The 11,694-nt window shown below is 43.0% G+C and overlaps 4 pseudogenes across 4 annotated transcripts; 2 read left to right on the top strand and 2 right to left on the bottom strand.

Annotated features, from left to right (window-relative positions):
• Window positions 1–2,270: 2,270 nt before the first annotated feature.
• Window positions 2,271–4,220, bottom strand: AT4G06565 (annotated as a pseudogene; the record flags this gene model as incomplete). Its single annotated transcript has 1 exon — window positions 2,271–4,220.
• Window positions 4,221–4,340: 120 nt separating this feature from the next.
• On the top strand, window positions 4,341–6,080 carry AT4G06564 (annotated as a pseudogene; the record flags this gene model as incomplete). Its single annotated transcript has 1 exon — window positions 4,341–6,080.
• Window positions 6,081–7,287: 1,207 nt separating this feature from the next.
• On the top strand, window positions 7,288–9,267 carry AT4G06563 (annotated as a pseudogene; the record flags this gene model as incomplete). The annotated part of the gene is made up of 1 exon: window positions 7,288–9,267.
• Window positions 9,268–9,276: 9 nt separating this feature from the next.
• AT4G06562 lies at window positions 9,277–10,302 on the bottom strand (annotated as a pseudogene; the record flags this gene model as incomplete). The annotated part of the gene is made up of 1 exon: window positions 9,277–10,302.
• Window positions 10,303–11,694: the final 1,392 nt, after the last annotated feature.

Below are 11,694 nucleotides of genomic sequence, written 5' to 3'. Positions count from 1 at the left end.
AGACTGTAAGGCTGTCCGATCGTTAACTCGTCCGAAACCGAGAAAGCTTGCCCGAATTCAGTAAAGTTTGCCCTTGAACAAGGAAACTCTGTCCGAGACCAGAGAATCATCGCCTGTGGTCGAGAAAACTTGACCGTGGGTAAGGAATCGTCTACCGTACTCGAGAAGTTCTACCCAAGACCCAGAAAACTTTCCAAGCTATCGAATCCGTAAGTTGTGGTCGAATTGTGTGTTTGTTTGTATGTTTTCTAGAGCTAGTCTTTAGATTATATGCATGCTTACTCACTTAGACTTAACTAATCGGAATTCAGCTTAAGTTAGAACTTGAATCTTAAAGTGAATATGGGCATTCGACGAACTTGATAATACTATTACTAAGGAATGAAACGGACTGGTGCATGACTAGGTTAAATGAACATGGACTTAATTAAGTTTACTTGATGATTGAGATATGATTCGAGGGCTTACTTACCTTGTTAGGTGGTTATACTTATATGAGATATGCTATGAGGTTGCGAGTAAATCCTTGCTATATTATGCATATATATTACGTTATTTGGTGTTTGATTGTCTATACTTGTTTGGGTATAATAAACTACTTATATATATAGTACTGCATGTGGTTATTGTGTCTAAGTGGTATGTTAGTAAGTTTTGATCCTGAGTGGTCACTTACATGATGGCACAAGACTCGGAGCGTATGCTGGGTAATGCATGACGATGCATTAAAGTGATGTTCCGGTTATAAGCCTTTGTGGCTATAGCTCGGGTGTTCACAGTTGTGTACGTACGTGTGGTGTGGGTGTGCACGTACGTGTGGTGTGGGTGTGCACGTACGTGTGTGTGGTAGCATACGTGTGGAGAACATGTATACACGTATGCGGGAGTTTGTGCTGATGTTGTGGTGCACCTTTTTGGTAAGGTTGGCAGTATGCTGGGCCCAAGGTTCATTCATTTTTCTAGATTGGCTGCATATTCTAGTATTATTATAAGTATATGATAATTCGTTTATTATGTACTCTGTGATCCCTGATGGATACGTTTACCTATTAAGTTGCTTAACCCCTAGAGATTTATTTGTGCATAGACCCAACTCACTGAGTAATGTTAGATTACTCATGATTCTACTTGTCTTACAGGTAACCTTAGTGGGATGACCATAGCGGGGAGACGAACACTATGAAATGCCGGAACTAGGATGATTTACGTCGCTTCTGCAAAATTACTTGTTATTATGTAAATTTTAACGAGGATCTGATATAAAGATATATTCTTGGGTAAATCTTTGCCAAGTATAAGCTATATACTATGTATAAAGTGTTTTCTTAAAGGCAGCCGAGTGTTTAGTGATATAAGACCTAGTCAATATCACGAGGGTTGGCAAGCCTAAGTGGTGTTCCTAGTGGGAGGAGGGTCGATTATAATTTGGTTAAGGAACCGGATTCATCTGGAACCTCTACTAAGTTGTGATCGATCATCTTCACAGTAGCGTAATTGGGTCACCTGTGGCTTGTCCGGCCATAGGGCAATTCGGGGGCGTTACAGACCGTACCTTATCTCTAAAGTTGTCCGACCCGATGTCTACGAACTCAGGAGATACTACAACTAGATCTGAAAAGCATAAACTTGAACTATGAGGTGGCTTGATCCCTGAAAAGGGTAAGTAGGCAGCTCGTCTCTGGTGGAGTTCAGCTACCCCCCCCTCCCATAAAAAACGGGGGAGTGGGTCCGTATATCCATACTCCCACTTTTATTTGTCTTGTAAGTTCTTTACCTATTTCGGCATAAATAAAAGTTCTACTTTTTATAATTTTATATTACAACGAGTATCTTTTACGCCGCCTTGGCTACAACGCGCTATATAAATTTTCGAGTTAGAACTTGCCGGAAATACTTTACGCAAAACCTCATTCTATCTTCAGAAAACCCGGTTAAATCTTAACACTGGTACCCCAGCTCGTTGCTAAACGCTCGTCCAAGGGTGAGTAGAATCGGGTCACAACTGAAATGATTTTCACAAAAAAACTTAAGCTCAGTTCATTCATAGTGGCTCTAACCAATGAACTGTTCGGAGTTAGCAAAGCAACTACAACCCGGTTAGATTACAAAAAATCAAACTAATAAAACACATTGGGGTCTAAGAAGCAAAACCAAGTTCTTAAAGAAAAGTGGATAAAGCCATCCATGCATATGTTCTACAGAAATACGGATAAAGACGTCTAGGCACAAAGTCTTAAGATGAAGCCGTCCTACCATGGATATCTACTCATGCTGTTCAGTCGGGAGAGTCCCAGCAGCGGGCAAGTACGACCCGATCTGATCGGTGACTCCCACCTCATTCGCAAGAGTCTCGACCGATCTATGACCTTTGGGGCTTAGAGGAGCCGGTTCGGGCGCAGGGGCTTTGAGCACTTCCTTCAGCTTAGATGTGAGACGAACAAGGTTCACCTCGGCATTGGCGAAATCCTTGGGCGAGTCCTCGACTTGTTTTTTCTCGGTCGCCAAAGATCCACCGTCTTCCAGCGCCTTGATCAATTGTGCATTAGCCCACGCTTGGGACAAATACATGAATTGGTTGTTAGCATCCTCGAAGAGCGACATCTTCTCCTCAGCCATCTTGAGCCTGGCGGTGAAGGCCTCCGAAGTTTCTCGCCTCGCCGTTTGCGTAGCCCGAGCCACTTCGCTTTCCCTAAGTCCTCTCGCCTCGGCAAACAGTCGTCTGCAACGAACAACCTCGGAGTCCATCTTAAGGTTGCGCTTGGCCATCTTGATGGCATTCTCCTTGTTGACAAAGGCCTCTCTCTTGATGGCAACCTCGGAGATCGCCGCATCTCTCGCTTGCTCGGCCTCTTTCGCCCTTGCCTCATCTTTAGCCAACTTATTAACCACCTCCAGATTGTTTCGCATGACCGATCATAAGACAGGACCATCCGATTCATTGAACCAACGTCCTAAAACATAGAGGCAAGCATCGACATTAAATAACAGCTCGGAAAACACGCCAAAGAACCAAAATGAGTAACACGCTTACCCTTAGAAAATGCTACGCCGTCTCGACGTACTTTCTAGATTCCAGTAGAGTGTTTGGAGACGGAAGTAGGCGACCCGCACATTTCCCGCGGAGATTCGCCGAAGCAGCCTTATCCTCGAAAATAGGAGGCTTCTCCTCCCTCTTCGCTGCTTTCTTCTTCTTCTACTTCCTCTTCTTCTCCTCGGAGTCGTCAACCTGCGGACGCGTTCGTGAGGCCTTGTCGTTGGTCAGAAGCACGATGATTGCTTGCCTAGCTGCTTCAACCGGCGGATCTGTCAAAATCAAGCCGGTGTCACCAGCTTCAGCGTGCTCAGATGCGGCAGGCACAGCAGCCTTGGGGGCACCTTCCCAATCCCTGGTCGCGTTGGGACCAACATTCGCACTCTCAGCAGCGATTTTCTCTACCGCGAGATGCTTCTCCTCGGCCGCACGCTTCTCCTCGGTAGCAAGCCTCTTCCTCTCATAAACCTCCCTTATGGTAGATTTGCTAGTCTGCATGTCGACAAAAAATTGGGTTTGATGATTTGACAATTCTGAGCTGGAGGGGCAAGGAACACCGTGAAACAATTGAAGCGCTCGTTCAAGTCGCTCTCGAGAGAAATGCTTTGTCCAAAGGCACTTCCGGGCCGATAACTCTTGATGACACGAGATAAGATCTTCAGGACACGGCTCGAGCAATCGAATTGGGCGATCTGCAATAAAGTAAGAACATAATTAAAAATTGGAACAATCAGCTTGGGCACGAATAAATGAACCATAATATCTAAAGCCACGAAGAAAAAGTAGTCGGTCTAGGCATCATGTTTGCTCGAAAAATCCCCTATTGATTGTACTTTTATCTACCTATTATTTGTATCCTCTATTTGCATCCCCTGATGATTGCATTTTAGTTCTGCCGGTTGGTTCTACTCGACCCAATGATCGAGTAGGGCTCTTAAGTTCTCATTTTTACTTGTTTGAATCCTGACCTAGGGTTGTTACTAGAAATCCACCATCATTATAATATGGCTTGACTTAGTTGTTTCTGTGCACATCTTAATTGCTAGCAATAACAGTGGACTGGATTGACACCCCCTATAGCTGCATCGACATGTGTGTGTATTAGGGGAATTGAACTGAATCACACACATGAAGCACATAAGTAGGCATCAAAAACCTGCTTATCAATTTGGCGATGTTGCCAATTCATTGTTGTATTGTTACATTCAAGATATCAGAAACTTTTAAGATCAAGTTCTTTTACATTTATCAAGTTACTAACTCATCATTTCGTCTGCTTGTTTTGTGGTACAGGTACTAATCTTTGTGCATGCAAACTCGATCCAAAGGTTCTGCACACCTACTATTATTCAAAGACAGAATTGACAGAATAGCTCGTGAGTTACAAGAAACCAAAGCAAAGGCAGCATGTGATCAACAAAGAACAGCTGCTATGGATCAACAGAACAGACCAGTTGATGTTCCAGACCCACCGAATGTTGATAAACCAAGAAACATTGGTAGTGGTGATACCCAAGGAATCATCACCAAAGACAAGGGATAGTGCCACCACCAGTTCAGAACAACTACTTTGAGAACAAGAGTGGTCTCATCTCAATGATCCAAGGAAACAAGTTTCATGGTCTACCTATGGAAGACCCCTTGGACCATCTTGACAGCTTTGATAGGCTCTGTGGCCTTACCAAGATCAATGGTGCCACTTAAGATATGTTTAAGCTCAGACTATTTCCCTTCTCTTTGGGAGACAAGGCACACCAGTGGGAGAAGACTCTACCCCCAGACTCCATCACCTCATGGGATGATTGTAAGAAAGCTTTTCTTGCCAAGTTCTTCTCTAATGCTCGCATCGCTAGATTGAGGAACAAGATCTCACGTTTTAACAAGAAAAACAAGGAAACTTTCTAGGAAGCTTGGGAGAGGTTTAAAAGCTGCACCACTCAGTGCCCCCATCACGGTTTCAAGAAGGCTTCATTATTGAGCACACTCTAAAGAGGAGCTTTACCAAAGATCAGAATGCTACTTGACATTGCGTCCAATGGAAATTCCTGAACAAGAATGTAGTAGAAGGCTGGGAGTTGGTCGAAAATCTAGCACAATCTGATGGGTGCTACAATGAAGACTATGATCGTTCAATGAGAGGAACTGGAGGAACTGAGGATAAACAGAGCAAGGATATCAAGGCTCTGAATGAAAAGTTAGACAAGCTGTTGTTGGCTCAGTAGAAGCAGATATACTACATCACTAATGAAGAGCACTTCCAAATGCAAGAAGGGGGGAATGATCAAACTGAAGAGCTTTGCTACATTCAGAACTAAGGAGGGTTCAACAAGGGCTACAACAACTACAAGCCCAACCCGAACCTCTCCTACAGAAGCACTAATGTAGCTAACCCCCAAGATCAAGTGTATCCACCTCAACAGAATCAGTCCAAGCCTTTTTGATATGTCTATAATTTGCATGTTTTCAGTGTTCATTCATCATCATTTTGAGTCTAGTTTCATATCACTCATCATTGTTTTATATCATTTCTCATCATTCTTGCATGATTAGAATAGCTTTGCATACATATTGCATTCTTGATTTGGAGCTGTTGACGAGCAAAGTGGAAGAAGAGAGTCGGAATCAGAGGACATACTCGACCTCCAGGCCGTGTACATCCATCACCATACTCGACCCCCTGGTCGAGTAACTTTGGAGCTATTCTTCCCATCTACTCGACCCCGTGGTCGAGTAACCTCAGCTCAGGCCACTCGATGACGCCACTCGACCCCCTGGTCGAGTATCACTTCGCCATACCACGTGACCACACTTGACCGTTCACTCCACCATATTACTCGACCCCCTGGTCGAGTATCATCACTCACCACCAATACCATCACTCGACCAAGCACTCGATCACATCTTTGGAGTCTACTCAAATTCGCACTCAACCAGACAAGCTGAGCACAAGGAAGAGAAGAGGAGAACAATAAGTGTTTGGAAGCGGCCTGGAGCTCCATCGGATCACGAAGCCCATCTCGGCCTATTATCACTCTATGGGTTGGGCGATTAGGTTATTGGGCGATTAGGTTATTGGGCGTCTTAGGGTTCTGTCCTGAAACATCCAGTCGACATTGAGTTTTTGCTTCAGTTTTATTTTCTTTTTTACTCTAGCTGCGCCGCTTTTGCTTCTACAACCTGTAATTCGAGATTTTTCCAAGTTATTCAGATTCCGCATTTGATTTCACCTGTCATCTATTCTTTATCTCTTCACTTATGCAATATTATCATTTACCTGCGTTTATGTCTTTGAGCATGTTGTGTGAGTAGTGACTTAGAATTCTTAAGGATGGGATAGAGTAGTTGTGGAATCCGTAGTCTGTAGAATGGTTAAGTGTTAGAATTGATTGAATCCCTTCAGGACTAGTTCCTGAGATATTCGTCTCTATCCCAAGGGATTGGCCGTTTAGAGCGTTTATTGACTTTATCAATCTGTTCTTATTTCCTGCATAGTTAGATTCCATTGATGGGAATTAGTCTGGGCTAGCTTTGCTTGAGGATTTCTATCACGGGAGTGAATTGATCTGTTGTTGAACCTGTTGTCTAGGGATAGCTTGATTGTGCTTGTTAACCATTCGAATAGGCTAGGATACCACTCTATTCGATTACCCCATCCTTAGGAATTTCTTGTCTATCTGATTTCTCTGTTTTATCGTTATCACTTAATCGTTGTCATTGCCTGTTTCATAGTTTTTGCAATTACTCGACCAACTTACTCGACCACACCCAATGTCTGGCAACAGATTGTGCAGTCGAGTGCAGTTGTCTCGTTTCGTGTCTGTTACTCGACCAGCATACTCGACCACACCCAGTGTCTGGCAATAGACTGTGTAGTCGAATAAGCTGTTTCATATCTTGTCTGTTACTCGACCTGTTACTCGACAGCATCCTGCTTCTGGCATCAGCCTGTTGTGGTCGAGTGAATTTAGTAATTCTGTTATTGTTTTTGTTTTCTGCATGTTCGCTTAGGACTGTTAGAAACCCCAAAACTGTTATTGCTTCACTTGACTTCGTGACTTCTGATCACATCTCATTTATTTGCATCACACCCATTTGGATTTACACCTAAAATACTACAACGACATGATAGTGCTTTAGGATTCATTGATCTTAAAAACCTATTTATCAATTTGGCACCGTTGTCAATTGGGTGTTTGTTTGCTATATTTGAGATTTCAGAATACTTAAGATCAAGTTCTTTTTCATTTTTACTGAAAGTTACTAACTTTGTGTTTTTTCTGTTTGTCTGTTTTGATTTAGGTACTACGAATCACCAGCTTCACCAATTGATATTCGTTGTATGCAAACACGGTCACAAGGAAATAAAAATCTCTTATTCAACGATAGCATCGATCGTACTGCTCGCCAACTCAGAACACAGACAGAAACAGACACAATGGCTGCAGTTGTCGATGAGCAAGTGCAACCAAACAACATAGGTGCAAGTGATGCACCACGCAACCACAATCAGCATAATGGCATTGTGCCTCAACCAGTGCAGAACAACAACTTTTAGATCAAGAGCGGTCTCATTGCCATGGTTCAGAGCAACAAGTTTCACGCCCTCCCTATGGAGGATCCACTCGATCACCTGGACGAGTTTGAAAGGCTCTGCAGCCTAACAAAGATAAATGGAGTTAGTGAGGATGGCTTCAAGCTCAGATTGTTTCCATTCTCTCTAGGAGACAAAGCCCATCAGTGGGAAAAGTCGCTTCCTTAAGGCTTTATCACCTCCTGAAATGACTGCAAGAAAGCCTTCTTGGCTAAGTTTTTCTCTAACTCTAGGACTGCGAGACTAAGGAATGATATTTCCGATTTCACACAGACAAATAATGAGACTTTCTGCGAAGCATGGGAGCGCTTCAAAGGTTACCATACACAATGTCCTCATCATGGTTTCTCCAAAGCTTCACTTCTCAGCACGCTCTACAGAGATGTCCTTCCCAAGATCAGGATCCTTCCTGATATCGCTTCTAACGGGAACTTCCTCAACAAAGATGTTGAGGAAGGCTGGGAGCTGGTAGAGAACTTGACACAGTCGGATGGCAACTACAATGAAGATTACGATAGAAACATCCGCCACAGCTCTGATTCTGATGAGAAGCAATGCATGGAAATGAAAGCCATGAATGACAAACTGGACAAGCTACTCCTTGTACAAAAGAAGCACATTCATTTTCTGGGTGATGATGAGACGTTCCAAGTCCAGGATGGGGAGACTCTACAGTTAGAAGAAGTCAGGTATGTGCAAAACCAACGAGGTTACAACAAAGGTTTCAACAACTTCAAGCAGAACCATCCTAATATGTCTTACAGAAGTACAAATGTTGCAAACCAACAGGACCAAGTTTACCCTTCACAGTAGCAGAATCAACCCAAGCCCTTTATTCCATACAACTAAGGTCAGGGGTATGTTCCAAAGCAGCAGTATCAGGGCAACTATCCACAGCAACTTCCACCACTTGGGTTCACACAACAACAGCAACAACCAGCTTCAACAACTCTAGATTCAGACTTGAAGAACATGTTACAGCAGATTCTCCAGGGACAAGCAGCATGAGCAATGGATCTCGCCAAAAAGATGGCAGAAATCCACAACAAGGTTGATTGCACTTTCAACGATCTGAACATCAAACTTGAGGCACTTACCTCTAAGGTCAGATACATGGAAGGATAAACTGCGTCGACCTCTGCTCCCAAAGTAACAGGACTTCCAGGGAAGTCCATACAGATGCCGAAGGACTACGCCATCGCTCACGCAATCATTATCTGTCATGATCGAGAGCTACCTACTCGACATGTCTCCAACTCAATCACTGAGGACAGTGATATTCAGGACGGGGAGGCTTCTACTCAGATTGAAATTTCAGTTGTTGGACTCGACCATTCAGATGGATCCCGTTTTCAAACTCAGTCCAACCTAGACGAGAAAGCAGCCATCATTGAGAGGATGGTAAAACGATTTAAGCCAGCACCATTACCTTCACGTGCTCTTCCATGGAAATTCAGGAAAGCATGGATAGAAAGATACAATTCTCTTGCAGAAAAGCAGCTTGATGAGATGGAAGTGGTGATGCCTCTAATAGAAGTTCTCAACCTGATCCCGGATCCTCACAAATATGTGAGAAATTCAATTCTGGAAAGGATCAAGATGTATCAAGTTTCAGAAGACGAATTTTATGCTAATCCGTCTAGAGTGACTGTTAAGAGGAACTTCTATAAGACAGATTGGGATGGTTCTGCTTGAAGTTGTTGAAACCTTTGTTGTAACCTCCTTGGTTTTGCACATACCTGACCTCTTCTGACTGCAGAGTCTCCCCATCCTGAACTTGGAACGTCTCATCATCACCCAGATTATGAACGTGCTTCTGTTGCACAAGGAGTAGCTTGTCCAGTTTGTCATTCATAGCTTTCATTTCCCTGCGGTGCTTCTCATCAGAATAAGAGCTGTGGCGGATGCTTCTATCGTAATCTTTATTATAGATGCCATTCGACTGTGCCAAATTCTCTACCAGCTCCCAGCCTTCCTCAACATCTTTGTTGAGGAAGTTCCCGTTAGAAGCGGTATCAAGAAGCATCCTGATCTTGGGAAGGACACCTCTGTAGAGGATGCTGAGAAGTGAAGCTTTGGAGAAACCATGATGAGGACATTGTGTCTGGTAACCTTTGAAGCGCTCCCCTGCTTCGCAGAAAGTCTCATTATTTGTCTGTGTGAAACCGGAAATATCATTCCTTAGTCTTGTAGTCCTAGTGTTTGAGAAAAACTTAGCCAAGAAGGCTTTCTTGCCGTCATTCCAGGAGGTGATAGAGCATTAAGGAAGCGACTTTTCCCACTGATGGGCTTTGTCTCCAAGAGAGAATGGAAACAATCTGAGCTTGAAGCCATCCTCACTAACTCCATTGATCTTTGTTAGGCTGCAGAGCCTATCAAACTCATCCAGGTGATCGAGTGGATCCTCCATAGGGAGGCCGTGAAACTTGTTGCTCTGAACCATGGCAATGAGACCGCTCTTGATCTCAAAGTTGTTATTCTGCACTGGTGGAGGCACGATGCCATTACGCTGATTGTGGTTGCGTAGTGCATCGCATGCACCTATGTTGTTTGGTTGTACTTGCTCATCTACAACTGCAGCCATTGTGTCTGTTGCTGTCTGTGTTCTGAGTTGGCCTGCAATACGGTCGATGTTATCGTTGAATAGGAGATTATGATTTCCTTGTGACCGTGTTTGCATACACGAGTACCAACTTGTGAAGCTTGTGATTCGCAGTACCTTAATCAAAATAGACAAACAGAAAAAACACAAAGTTAGTAACTTTCAGTAAAAATGAAAAAGAACTTGATCTTAAGTATTCTGAAATCTCAAATATAGCAAACAAACACCCAATTCGCAACGGCGCCAAATTGATAATAGGTTTTTACGTCAATTAATCCTAAAGCACTATCATGTCGTTGTAGTACTTAGGGTGTCAATCCTAAGGGGTATGATGCAAACAGATGAGATGTGATCAGAAGTCACTAAGTCAAGCCAAGCAATAACAGTATTGGGGTTTCTAACAGTCCTAAGCGAACATGCAAAAAACAGAAACAATAACAGAATTACTAAAATCACTCGACCACAACAGGCTGATGCCAGAAGTAAGATGTGGTCGAGTAACAGGTCGAGTAAAAGACACGATTTGAACCAACTATACTCGACTGCACAGTCTGTAGCCAGACACTAGGTGTGGTCGAGTATACTGGTCGAGTAACAGACAGGAAACGAGACAACTGTACTCGACTGCACAGTCTGTTGCCAGACACTTGGTGTGGTCGAGTAAGTTGGTCGAGTAATTGCAAAAACTAAGAAATAGGCAATGAGAACGATTAAGTGATAACGATAAAACAGAGAAATCAGATAGACGAAAAATTCCTAAGGATGGGGTAATCGAATAGAGTGGTATCCTAGCCTATTCGAATGGTTAACAAGTGCAATCAAGCTATCCCTAAACAACAAGTTCAACAAGAGATTAATTCACTCCCGTGATAGAAATCCTCAAGCAAAGCTAGCCTAGACTAATTCCCATTAACGGAATCTAACTATGCAGGCAATAAGAACAAACTGATAAAGTCAATAAACGCTCTAAACGGCCAATCCCTTGGGAGAGAGACGAATATCTCAGGAACTAGTGGATCAAGCATTCCATCGAACACATTCTGGGTGCGGGAATGCTTAGGAACGAATTCCAGTTGATCAAAAAGAAATAAGCAGTTAACACAACTAGTCCTGAAGGGATTCAATCAATTCTAAAACTTAACCATTCTACAGACTACGGATTCCACAACTACTCTATCCCATCCTTAAGAACTCTATGTCACTACTCAGACAACATGCTCAAAGACATAAACGCAGGTAAATGATAATATTGCATAAGTAAAGAGATAAAGAGTAGAGAAACAAGATGATAGATGAAATCAAATGCAGAATCTGAATAACTTGGAAAAATCTCGAAGGTCGTTCAAATAACTTGTAAGAACAAACAATCTTGTTGTGTAATTCAGCTATCTTCTTGTCAAAAGCCATAGCGCCAGTAGCTTGTCCTTGAATGACTCATTGAATGAGTTGCTTAATTTCAGGATCTTGAGC

Source organism: Arabidopsis thaliana, chromosome 4 (genome assembly GCF_000001735.4).
Source record: "Arabidopsis thaliana chromosome 4, partial sequence".
In the NCBI taxonomy this organism is placed as follows: domain Eukaryota; kingdom Viridiplantae; phylum Streptophyta; class Magnoliopsida; order Brassicales; family Brassicaceae; genus Arabidopsis; species Arabidopsis thaliana.
Note: the sequence above shows the minus strand (reverse complement) of the source record. Positions and strands in the feature narration are given on the sequence as shown.